Raw genomic sequence first — 14,083 nt, 5'->3', positions numbered from 1 at the left:
CATCAGAGTGAACCAGTTTGAGATCAAACCAGCCATAATTCAGATGATCCAGAACATTGTCCTAATTTGGGGAAAATGCCCTAGATGATCCAAACACTCACATCGCCGACTTTTTAGAAATTTACGACATTTTTAAATTTAATGGAGTGTCTGATGATGCTGTTAGATTGTGTTTATTTCCTTTCTCTTTGTGTGACAAAGCTAAATCTTGGTTGAATTGTTTGCAATAGGAGGTTAAAGGTGAAATAGTGCTTAGAAGGGAGGTTTAAAAAAACAATAACAATTTTCACAAACTTTTCTCGATTTATGAGTCAATTTAGTGATAAACTGATACTCGAGAATCTTGTCAGTCGATATCAACCAGTTAACAATAAAAGTGCGAAAACAAACTGACTAATATATAGAACAAAAATTTAAATAAGATGACACAAGTTTTTATGGATGTTCGGAGATTTCAAACACTCCTACATCACCCCTTCTATCATAAGGATAGGATATTCACTAAAAGACTTTGATCGATACATACAGTTGTACAGCCCCCTTAAGTTTTGGACTTGACAATGCTAAACTGAAACTCTTAGTTACAAAACACTTTATGGTACTCAACTGGACTGAAATAACTTAGCACAACTGATCTCTTCAAGATCAAGTATTATAACAATAACGGTTTGTGCTTGTAAGCTCGAAGTATAGCCTTGAATGCTATAAATGTATATAATAAGAGTGAGCAAAGATTTCAGCAGAGTAACAGTATATCAATCAGGTTGATTCAGATTCAGAGTTGAGATTCAGAGTCTTGTTGTTCTCAGCTACTCTTTTATGCTATTATAGGCTTTGCTTCCAACGATAATGTTAAATCCGATTTGAAACTTTCTATCCTTTGTTTGCCACGTCAACATTCTTCTGACAATCGTCAGTGCAACTTTTCTGACATGCAGCTATCCCACTACTTGTTGCAGTCAGCTTTTGTGTAGTTTTTGGTTGAACGTCATTTTCCTTAACTGATGACGTGTATAGCTGAAGGATCAGCCGATAGAATAAAGATGATAAGCTTACAAATGATTGTAGTAACTGATCAATTCCAACTGATGAGCCAGTTGTCTGCGTAGTTTAGTTTGCTAGTAGTAACTGATCAGTTCCAACTGAGCAGTCAGTTGTCTTCAAGAAAATGCGCACTAATCTTCAGTTATGGACAACCGATAGTTTTCATATTTTAGATCAGTCTTCTTGATCAGTTAGTTCAATCTATTAAACGCTCAGTTTGTCAAACTTCCGAAATTCAGTTTCCAACAATTTTTCCCTTTTTGGTGTTTGACAAAACTTAGACAAAAATAAGAACTGATCAACTGAATTCATTGTAGATAAAATAACTCTTTCAATGTACATATTCATATAAAGAATAAAAGAATAAAGAATCTTCTAACTGACTAAAGTAATCTTCAAAAATCTGCCAGAAAAATCTTCTAGTTCTTCTTGATCAACTTTGAAGATTGCTCCGGCTGATCTTTTTCTTCTTCTTTCCCCCTTTTTTGTCAAACTTATCAACTTTTTTTGATAACATTCGCACATCGGATGAGAGGTTTGATACTGCATTCATCAGGATTTCTTGTAGCAGATCCATTCTTTTAGAGACAATGTTTTCCAAAAAATCAAGACGTCTTGTAACCAAGGTTTGAGTTTGAAAGTGAGCTTCAGCTGACGCTCTGTCTTTTCGAAGTTCTTCCATTTAAAAAATAATGAAGTACATCCTTTTAGGTTTGCTGTAGTCTTCCCATGGTATTCTCCTTTATAAATCAAACCTCATAGTGTGCAAAAATTGGGTTGACTTGATTTCAGAAATGAAAGTCATTACACCGACAAGGTTGGTCTGAATAGCCTGAATTTCTTCAAAGAAAGATTCAGTTTCTATTGATATACCAGGAGACATGGCCCCAGAAGCTTCTGGTTCCTGTTCCTGGTTTTCTTGATTAAATATCATCATGGCCCTGTCAGTTGTTCTAGTTTCAAGATTGACCATTTCTAAAGTATCCTCTGGTATAGCTTCCCGTTGAAGCTGTGGAGAAGAAGAGAGATTCGGAATAGCAGCGGAACTAGAAGGCTCTGAAGCTGGTTGATCAGCTGAAATAGTCGTTGGTTCTTCATTTGGTTCTTCAGTTGGATGCTCAGTTGATTCAGAAATAAATTCTTCAGTTGGTTGAACAACTGAAACTATAATAAATTCTTCAGTTGGTTGAACAACTGAAGCTGTGGTAGACTGTGCAGCTGGCACCTCTTCAGTTAATGTTTGTTCAGTCATGGCGGATGACTTAACTACCTCTTCAGTTTCTGTAATAACTGTCTATTCAGTCGTGGTAGTCGACTGAACTGGCTCTTCAGTCGGTTGAAAAGTATCATGTGAGGCTGACTCGTCAGTTGCGAATAAGTATTCAATTGCTTCTGTAGTATTATGTTGAATATCATAGGCAACTGATTTAATAACTTCATCAATGTTTTTCAATGATAATTCAACATCAGTATAAATTTGAAGTCCTGCAGTTGAGGAATGAGGAGCAGTAGTTGACGGTTGCGCATCCTTTGAAGAAGGAGCAGTTACTTGCTCAGAAGATTCAGCAACTGGTTCCTAGGATGGCTTTTGCGGTTGAACTGATTGTTCAGCTTTCTAGTCCGATGAAAGATCTTGGGAATCTGCTGGAATGGTCAGTTCTTGATCTAGTTCCCAATGCTTAATCTCCATTTGCAGAGATATAAGATCCGAGTCCAGCTGGTCATGAACTGCTTTGTCATTAAAGGAAGTTGGACTGGTGGGATCATAGTTTTGGCGTAGCTGAACAACCATTTGTCTTAACTTCTTTGCTTGTACTTGATCAAAGAAGTACTTCTTCCTCTGCAACACTTGAACCACTGAAACTGCTTTGACCATTTTTAGGACTGGTTTTTTGGGCAATAAACTTCTTCAAAACTGATTTCTTTTGCAGTTGCCTGGCAAACACTTCAGTCCTAAACCTTACCCATTCATCATAAGCTTTAAGTTTAGTCTCAAAAAATTCATTGACCTCTTTCTAGATGAGGTCAATATGGGTTTGAATTGTGTTTGTGGGTCTGGGCTCTTCTGTCATCTTAGCCTTGTCCTTTGAGTCAGTCAAAACATGAGGAATGCTCAGTCCTGACCTAGTTGTATCAATCTGTTCTCTGATCACTACCCCTTTGGGTCTGGCAAATGGCAAAGAAATTGGGCCAGAGATAGTGATTAGTGGAGCTTTAACTCCAACAGGTTTCTTCTTATCACAAGATTTGGTGATAGTCTTCTTGAGAGGAGCAGAAGGTGGAGGTAACTGCTCTTCAGTTAAAGGTGTAAATGATATTGCTCGCAACGGAATAGCCTTGATCGGCTGCTTCAGCTCTAGATATTAACAGCCTCTCAGTTGGGATGATGCCCACAACGATTGCTGGTTTTGTCTTCAGAGTTCTGGGCTTCTTGGCAATCTTAGGAGAACTAGTCTTTTCAGAATCAGTTTCACTGACAATCAGTTTGCGTTTGATTGTCTTTTTCTGAATCGTCACTTTGGCTTTCTTGACTGATTTGGGATCCCCCTGTGTCCCAATCTCTTTTTTCAACTTAATAAATTTTTCAGGTGAGATTTTCAGCCTGAGCTTCAGCAGCTGAACACTCTTGTCATTGAATATCTTGAATTTGGATGACCTCTCAGAGGAGTCACCCACTAAGCCCTTACTTTTCAGCAGATAGCTGAGCGGTACAACAAATCCTTTTGATTGTTTTGAAGACTGAAACATGTTTTTCAGAATGTTGAAAATGATACATTTCCATTGCAGTCTCATTCTAGCCATGATAGCAGTCATGACTTGAAATTTCTCTAGAGTGAGAGCAGCAAAGGATCCAACTTTGGCAAGTAGCCATTTGGCCACGATTTCAGCCATCAACTAGATTTCTAGCTTCAGTTCTTTTTTGGGATCAGAAACTTTGATTTTCCGTCCATCAGCTGATAGGAGAGTCTCCATCTCCTCTACATCAGAAGTTTTCACATAAAGATATTGGCAAGACCATCAGTTGGCAGTTGAAAGATGTTGTTGAAGGAGTCTTCTTCTATTATCAGCAACTGATTATTGACGATGGTAGTGATATTGCCATGAACAGAAATGAATCTATTTGCATAGAGATCCTGAATCTCTTTTGGATAGATTTCTTGGGAAGAGAGTCCCATAAATGTTTTCAGCCCAGCAGCCTCCAGTTTTAGAAACAAGTTCTTGAAATCCTCATCCTGGACTGACAGGACTGAATCAAAATCAATTGACATAGCGTTCAACATGTATGCTGGAATTTGATTTGCCATTGTTGAGGAATTGGTTATCTGCGAGAGAGAAAGCTCTTTGTATTGATTTGCTCTGTAAACGGAATTGCGCGTGAATGAAAACTGAAATGAGGCGGGTTCAAGTACATATGTATGTGACTTTTCAAATCTTTGGAAACAGTGTCAGTTCAAGATAATTTGAATAAAGTCAGTGTGTACATGTGATAAAAACGTGTGTATAATTTAAATGGACTATGTGGGGCCACGTTTTAAAACACTATCATTGAAATATATGCATTAAATGCGTAATTATCAGTCACATTACTTATTATGAAATATTTATCGATTAGTTAACTTATTGGAGAAGATCAGTTAAGTCAGCAACTGAGTGATCAGTTGTAAGCTGAGTCATTTCAGTTGAAGACCAATTGACTATTGTCTTCTCAGTTAACCTTTTAGATTCGATATCCCCCCTCAATAAATGCATATAAATAAAAGAAAGGGTAAGAGAAGCTTAGTCTGAAAAATTCAAAGGCTTTCAGTTGACTAGAATCTCTTCGCCTTCCTTTATTTCTTCAATATCAGTCTGTCTATAAATAAGACCATTGTCATTAGATGATAACAACGATAATTAAACACAGATGGATAGAGCAAGAAGTTCCAACAACCCTCCTTCTCCATCAACACTTCGTCGTCTGTAAAGACAGAAGGAATCTATGGAGAGTTATGTCCTTGAGAAGGTTATGTCCACCTGGACTAAAGTGCAAGACCTTCAAGCTATTCAGTGAGATGGGTTGGTTGCTACTGAGAAGCAGAGGGCAACCGATATAAAGTATAAGAAGCATATAAATGTGATCCACGCTTCAGATCTTGCTACTCATGAGTGTCTGTTGGAGTTGATGCTAATTCAGGAGCAGAGAGCCTTGGAGAAGATTGTCTTCTCGGAAGACTACAGAAGAATCTCCTGTTAAGCATTGTCTGATTGGATGTTCTCTTGGAAAGATGTCGTAGAAAGAGAACTAAATCTTGTAATAATTGAAAGCTTTTATAAATAAAATTGAATTTCGATTTATTTCTCTATCCTTATCTGCATATGAACCGATATTAGTTGATAAACAATTAACTAACTAAGGAAGACTAACTGAGTAGTTATGAAATGATATTTGCTTAACTAAATAAAAATTAACAACAACTGACATAACAACAATATCATTGATATAATTAAGACAAATCAATTAAACTAAGAATATTACGAAAATGAGAAAACTTAGTCTCTGGTAGAGGTTTGGTGAAGATGTCAGCTGCTTGTTGTTCAGTTAATATGTATTCCAGCCTTATTGCTTTCTTCAGAGCATGATCTCTGATGAAGTGATGCCTGACATCGATATGCTTGGTCCTAGAGTGAAGAAATTGATTGTATGTAATTCCAATCGTGCTTGTATTATCACAAAATATCAGAGATTCTTTTGCAATGACTCCATAGTCTTTCAGTTGTTGCTGAATCCAGATCAGTTGTGCACAGCAGCTTCCAGCAGCAAGATATTCTGCTTCAGTTGTGGAAGTTGCTATGGATGTTTGCTTCTTGCTGAACCATGAAATCAGTATGTCTCCTAGAAACTGACATGATCCACTGGTGCTTTTACGATCTAGCTTATATCCTGCATAATCTTCATCTGAATATCCAACTAAATTGAAAGAAGAATCCTTGGCATACCATAAACCAACATTTTGTGTGCCTTTAATATATTTTAAAATACGTTTGGCAGCTGAAAAATGCGATTGCTTAGGATTTGCCTGAAATCTAGCACACATACGAACAACAAATACAATATCAGGACGACTAGCAGTTAGGTACAATAATAAACCTATTAAATTTCTGTAAAGTGTCGTATCAACTGATATTTCCCCTTGATCATTTTCTCGTTTGATTGATGAACTTATGGGAGTACTTGCTGCTGAACATGTTTCCATGCCAAATTTATTAACAATTCCTTAGTATATTTAGTCTGACTGATAAAAATACCAGTTTCCAGTTGCTTTACGTGCAGACCGAGGAAAAATGTCAGTTCACCCATCATACTCATCTCGAATTTTTATTGCATTAAATTAGCAAATTTCTTACATAATTTGGGGTTAGTTGACCGAAAAATAATATCATCAACATATATTTGCACAAGTAAAATGTGATCATTCTTTGTAAATTTGAACAGAGTCTTATCAACTGATCCAATAGTAAAATCATGATTAGTTAGGAATTTTGAAAGTGTTTCATACCAAGCTCTTGGAGCTTGTTTAAGACCATATAAGGCTTTGTTCAAATGATAAACATGATCAGGAAGAGAGTAATTAACAAAACCTTGTGGTTGTTCAACATATATTTCTTCATGTAACTGACCGTTAAGAAATGCACTCTTCAATTCCATCTGGTAGAGTTTAAAATTCATGAATGAGGCATAAGTAAGGAACATTATGATTGCTTCCAGTCTTGTAGCTGGTGTATAAGTTTCATCGTAATCTATTCCTTTTTCTTGCCTATATCTTTGTGCTACAAGCCTCGCTTTGTTGCGCACAACTGAACCATCTTCATTCAGTTTGCTTCTGTATACCCACGTTGTACCTGTAATAGTTTTAGAAATTGGTCTTGGAACTAAGTTCCAGACATTGTTATGGGTAAAATGATTTAACTCTTCTTTTATGTCATTTATCCAGTTAGGATCAGCAAGAGATTCATCAGTTTCTTAGGTTCCAATTGGGAAACGAAAGCTGAATGAATAAATAAATTAAACATTTGATTTCGAGTTCTTACCAGATCAGATGGATTACCTATCACCAATTCTGGTAGATGTGATTTCTTCCATCTGTACTCAGCATTTTTTGCATCCATCTCAGCAACTACTTCGGTTGGAAACTGAATATTTTTTTCAGTTTCACTTGTTGCTGTATCAGTTGGTAACTGATTATGATCATTTTGCCCCACCAACTGATTATCAGTAACAATTTCTTGTTCAACTGATTGATCCTGCACTTCTGGTTCTGGTGTTTGAAGGATATTTCGATTGATGTGATTCTCTTCTTCATTATCATCATCCAAACTGATATCTGTAAAGCGATCAACTAGCTCAACTAGATCAATTGGCTTATCAGTTAGCACAGATTCATCAAATACAACATGAATAGACTCTTCCACATTCAAAGTGCATTTGTTAAAAACTCTGTATGCTTTACTAACTGATGAATACCCAAGAAATATTCCCTCTGTAGATTTAGCATCAAAAGCTTTTAAATGATTTTTGCCATTATCAAGAATAAAACATCTGCAGCCGAATATTTTGAAATAAGAAACCACGCTTTTGCGTCCATTCCATATCTCATACGGTGTTTTCAAATGATTATTTTTATTCATTGATCTGTTCTAAGTGTAACATGCAATGTTTACTGCTTCTGCCCAAAACCTTTGAGAAATACCAGAATCAGCAAGCATTGTTCTAGCAGCTTCTTTAAGGGTCCGATTTCTTCTCTCAGCTACACCATTTTGCTGAAGAGTTCTTGTTGTTGAGAGCTCATACTTGATCCCAGTATTTTCTAAAAATAGTGAAAGATTTTGATTGATGAATTCAGTCCCTCGATCAGACCTTATTCGATCAATCCCAAATGATTTTTCATTTAATAATCTTTTGAAAAGTTTAATAAGTTGTGCAGCAGTTTGGTCTTTAGATTTAAGAAAGATAACCCAAGTAAATTTTGAGAAATAATCCACGACTACTACGGTGTATTTCATTCCCCTTAAGCTCATGACTGGTATAGGACCAAACAGATCCACTTGTAGCGGTTCTAAGCATCGGGAAATTGATTTACAACCCTTGTTTTTAAATAAAGATCTTACTTGCTTACCAAACTGACATGCTGAACAAATTTTATCTTTAGAAAAATCTATTTTGGGAAAACCAGTTATAAGATCATGGTTACTCAGATAGGCAATAGATTTAAAGTTTAGGTGGTTCAACTTTTTATGCCACAACTAGTTTTTAGAAGATTTGGAGGCTATAAAACAGACTGGTGCATAAGGTTGATCAATCCAAATGACTTTGTAGGTATTCCCACAACGATTACCAGTTAGGATGACCTCATCAATTGAGTCTCTAAATGAGCAAGTGTGTCTGTCGAACTGAACTGAGAATTTATTGCCGCATAACTGACTGATGCTAATCAAGTTATACTTCAAATTCTCAACTAGTAAAACATCATTGATAGTAAAATTTCTATGGATAAACTTACTCTTACCCACAGTTTTACCTTTGGAGTTGTCTCCAAAACTGATGTTTGGATCATTGTAATTGATCAGTTGGGATAACAAACTTGCATCCCCTGTCATATGACGCGAGCATCCACTACCCAGACACCAGGTTGATTCTTTGATTGTACCTGTCACCTGCAATCACACACAATATATAATCTTGGTACCCACAACTATTTGGGTCCTAGACTGATTAGTTCTTTAGGAACCAGACTTGGACTAGTCTAACTGACTTTCTAGTTGTTGTGTTCCAGATAGTTTTTCTCGGCTTGTGTGTGCCTGATGTGTAGTGTGCAGATGAAACAATATGAGTTTTAGCCTTTTTCAACTGGTTGTTCAGTCAATATCTTTTCTGAACTAGCTTGCTGTTATAGTAATTGGAGTAGCCATTTGAATAGTTCAGGTATTTATTGCTGAACCTTTTTAATGACTGACTTTGTGGGTCAGTTAAAATTTTTGGGCTATAACCAATATCATATCTTCTAGCCTTATTCTTATTTTCAATAGGCTGTACAACTGGTTTACTTTGCTCTAGTTGTTCTTGTACCACGACTGATTTTACAAAGTGAATATATCTCTCTTTGTTCATGTTCAGTTTTGGCTGAGTATCAATAATGGAAGTTTCATTTTGGTTTCCAAACCCTAAACCAATTTTATTAATAACTGATTTTTTCTTATCTTGTATTTCAGCTAGTGCAACAAATGATTTGTTCCATGCCTTAATAAGATCATTTGCTTTGAATTCTCAAGCATCAACTGCTGAATCATAGTTTGATTCTTGATTATTTTAGCATTCAGCAATCTCACGTTTAAGACTCATCAGATCAACTGATTCATCAGTTTCAGTTTTATCGTCTTTGGGATCAGTTTGTTTTGCTTTGGCATTCTTAAAAGAAAGGCAAGCTTGTGAAAGTCATTGACCATGTCATGAAGTGTAGAAATAATTTCATCTCGTGTGAAGTCAGTTGAACTAAAGTCAAATACTTGTTGACTAGTTGACTCCAGTTCTGTGTCATCAGCCATAAGACACTTGACCTCTTCATCATCATCGCTGGAGCAGCTCAAGCTTTCAATTTTGAATCACTGTCGAATTCTGCCCATTTGGACTTTCTTTCCTCTGCTAGAAGCACTCATGCTTCTTTTTGTATGATTTCTCGTCATCCTTAGATCTTCTGTTGTGCTCATAAGATTTCTTTTCATTTTCAGTTGAGCCTCGACTGTCATTCTTTGGCATAGGACAGTCAACAATAAAATGACCAGTTTTGCCACATTTTTAGCAAGCATTGGGTTCTTCCTTGGAGTTATTTATTTGATATTGTCTTTGGAAGTTTCCTTGATTCTTCTCATAAATCTTCAAAATTTTTTGACGATTAATGACATAGCATTATTACTTAACTGATCATTAGATTTTTCAACTGAATCAGTTTGTTCAAGTTTGACATAGCATTATTACTTAACTGATCATTAGATTTTTCAACTGAATCAGTTTGTTCAAGTTTGACAGTAGTTAGGGCAGTTGTAGCAGTTGGTGTAGAAGGTTCCCCTTCTCTGGTTTGCAACTCAAACTCGTAGGCTTTTAAATCAGCAAATAAATAATTAAGTTCGACCTTGTTCAGGTCCTTTGATTCTCGCATTGCCATGGTCTTAACATCTCATTCCTTGGGAAGACCTCTGACTACTTTCAGTGTCACCTCTTTATTTGATACACCTTTCCAAGTACATTTAGTTCGTTTACTATGCTGTTGATCCTTTCATCATATTCATGCATGGATTCTCCAATCTTCATCTTGATATTGTCGAACTTTTGAACAACAACAGATAGCTTATTCTCCTTAGTTCGCTCATTGCCTTCGCAGAGCTGAATCAGTTTATCCCAAATTTCCTTGGCAGTTTTGCACATTTTTATCTTGCTGAAAGTGACTTTATCCAGCGTTTTGCACAAGATGTCCTTAGCCACATTGTCTAAGTGGGCTTTTCTCTTGTCTTCAGCTGTCCATTCATCTCGAGGTTTTCAATGCGGTGCGGAGCCCCATCAGTTATGGCAACAACAGTGTTTGCCTTCAATATTTTCATGGCTCTGTCTGTAATTACGTACCACATGTCATCGTCTTGAGCGGCTAGATGAGCCTGCATTCTAATTTTTCAATCATCGAAATCCTCTCTGGAGAACATTGAAATTTTGGTGAATGAAAACATGGTAATTAGTTTTGTAGGACCGAGTGCTTACCGCTTTACCAAAAGCTATAGTTAGTGGTAATGGTGCAACTCTAATCTTTTAAACCGCACAATAGCTCAAGCACCACGGTTCGATCGCTATACCAAGCAGAGACAATTATTGCACCCAACAATCTACCTCCCAATAATTGCACTCCTTGCCATAAATGAGAATCGAACCCGTGACCTTGGCTCTGATACCACTTGATAGGATCGATTAATGTATCAAGAGTGTTTAGAAGGGGGGGTTGAATAAACACTCACAATTAAAACTGATCTTTTCGAATTTTGAGTTCAGTTTGGTGACAAACTGATTCTCGGAATCTTGCTGGTCAATGACAATCAGTTAAACTAAAGTAGTTGCAGAAAGTAACTGACTGAAAGATAGAATACAAAACTGAAATAACATACACAAGGATTGTTTCTGGATGTTCGGAGATTTCAATTACTCCTACGTCACCCCTTCTATCTCAAGGATATGATTTCTACTAAAAGACTTTGATCGAATACAAGATTTGTATTGACCCACTTCAGTTTGGACTTATCACTGCCAAAAGCTGAAACTCTTAGTATTACAAAATGTTCTCAGTGCGTAACTGATCTTAGCACTATCGAATTTAACGATTATTACAAAGTGCTAGTGAGCTCAAATTGTAGCCTTGACTGCTACGAATAAACCAAGTAAGAGTGAGCTAAGATTTTGGCAGAGTAACAGCAAGATTTGAATGGAATGATCTTCTTGTTCTTCAGCTGTTCTTCTGTCATATTTATAAGCTTCCCTTCCAACGGTAACTTGAGATATATTTGAATCTTTGTATCCGTTGATTGCCACTTCATTATTATTTGCTTCATTTATTGTAATGCGGCGCCTTAACTGCTTTAGCCGAAATGCATTGTTCTAAGCTGTATTGATTGAAGTGCGGCGTTTCATATTCAGTTGCAGTCTTCTATGTCTCTTTGTCGGTTGAATGTTCTTTCCCGAGACATGTTAAGTTGAAGGATGCTTAGCTTAAAAGCATACGGCTGAATGTATCAACTGATCGGTTTCCAACCAGTTTTCTTTATTAGATCAGCTGATTTCAGTTGTTAAGTCCAGTTGCTGAATATAATTGCGCGTATCAGTTGGTTGATCAGTTTGTCAAACTCCAGAATTTAGAGTCTGGTTTTCAACAAGTTTGTATATTGGAATATTCAGGGACAAGATTCAACTACTCTGATACCACTTGATAGGATCGGTTAAAGGTGAAAGAGTGTTCAGAAGGGGAGTTGAATAAACACTAACAATTTTCACAAACTTTTCTTGATTTATGAGTCAGTTTAGTGATAAACTGATACTCGAGAATCTTGTCAGTCGATATCAATCGGTTAACAATAAAAGTGCGGAAATAAACTGACTGATAGATAAAATAAAAACTGAAATAAAAAGACACAAGTTTTTATGGATGTTCGGAGATTTCAAACACTCCTACATCATCACCTTCTATCACAAAGATAGGATATTCACTAAAAGACTTTGATCGATACAAACAGTTGTACAGAACCACTTCAGTTTTGTACTTAACAATGCCAAAGTGAAACTCTTAGTTACAAAACACTTTACAGTACTCAACTGGACTGAAATAACTTAGCACAACTGATCTCTTCAAGATCAAGTATTATAACAATAATGGTTTGTGCTTGTAAGCTCGAAGTATAGTCTTGCATGCTATGAATGTATATAATAAGAGTGAGCAAAGATTTCAGTAGAGTAACAGCATATCAATCGGGTTGATTCAGATTCGGAGTTGAGATTCAGAGTGTTATTGTTCTCAGTTGCTCTTCTCTGCTATTTATAGGCTTTGCTTCCAATAATAATATTAAATCGGCGGATTTAAACTTTCTATCCGTTGTTTGTCACGTCAACATTCTTCTGACAATCGTACACTGCAACTTTTCTGACATGCGGCTATCCCACTACTTGTTGCAGACAGCTTTTTTGTAGTTGTTGGTTGAACGTCCTTTTCCTTAACTGATTACGTGTATTGCTGAATGATTAGCTGATAGAATACAGCTGATAAGCCTACAACTTATTGTAGTAACTGATCAGTTCCAATTGATCAGTCAATTGTCAGCGTAGTTCAATTTGCTAGTAGTAACTGATCAGTTTCAACTGATCAGTCAGTTGTTTTCGAGAAACTGTGAACTGATCAGTCAGTTGTCTTTGAGAAACTGCGCATTAATCTTCAGTTATGGACAACCGATAGTTTGCATATTTTAGATCAGTCTTCTTGATCAGTTAGGTCAATTTATTAAACGCTTAGTTTGTCAAACTTCCGAAATTCAGTTTCCAACAGTTTTCATGTAGGTTCAATCACAACTTGGGTAGATATGGCGAAGGCATTCCTCTTGAAATACTTTTCTCCATCAAAAACCATGAAGCTGCAATCAAACATAACCACCTTCTCTCAATTTGAGCAGGAGTCACTCTACGAGGCTTGGGAGCACTACAAAGAATTATTGCGGAGATGTCCACATCATGAGTTGCCTCCAAACTTTTTACTATGGTTTAATTTTGTCTAACTGTACCATGATAGATGCTGCGGCCTATGGGAATCTGCTATGGAAAACGGCAAAAGAAGGGTATGATTTACTGGAAGAGATGGTTGCTTGCAGTTATCGGCCTCAATCTGAGATGAAAAATCAGAGGAGGAGTGTAGATTTCACCACGTAACTGACCTTTTCTGTTGTCACTACGCAATTAGAAGCACTTAATAGGAAAATAGACAGCTTGAATGTAAAAAGGACAGCGATGCACCTGCAAGAGATATTCTGTGATAAATGCGGAGGAGAACACTATGTTAATGATTGTCAAGACAGTGGTTCTTGGTATATGCATGAGGAGGCAGCACTAAATCAAGTGGGGATTCAAAACCATCCTAGAAATGATCCATATTCAAACACATATAATTCTGGATGGAGGAAACATCCCAACTTCTCATGGGGTGGTCAAAACAGTCAAAATCGGCCACAAGAAGGACAATAGTATGGTAAGCAACCGATGTATAGACCTGAGCCTAGAGAGGAGAAGTCTAGTTTGGAGAAAATGATGTCTAAAATTTATCTCATCCACCGAAACTAGACTACAAAACCAGGATGCATAGATAAAGGGTTAGAAAATCAGATAGGACAGTTAGCGAAGATGATTGCTAGCAGAGATCTGGGCACCTTGCCAAGCAACATTGAAACTAATCCAAAAGAACAATTGAAGGCCATAGCATTGAGGAATGAA

The sequence above is a fragment of the Primulina tabacum genome, chromosome 9, assembly GCF_025594145.1.
Source record: "Primulina tabacum isolate GXHZ01 chromosome 9, ASM2559414v2, whole genome shotgun sequence".
Taxonomy (NCBI): domain Eukaryota; kingdom Viridiplantae; phylum Streptophyta; class Magnoliopsida; order Lamiales; family Gesneriaceae; genus Primulina; species Primulina tabacum.
This window is presented reverse-complemented; position numbering follows the sequence as displayed.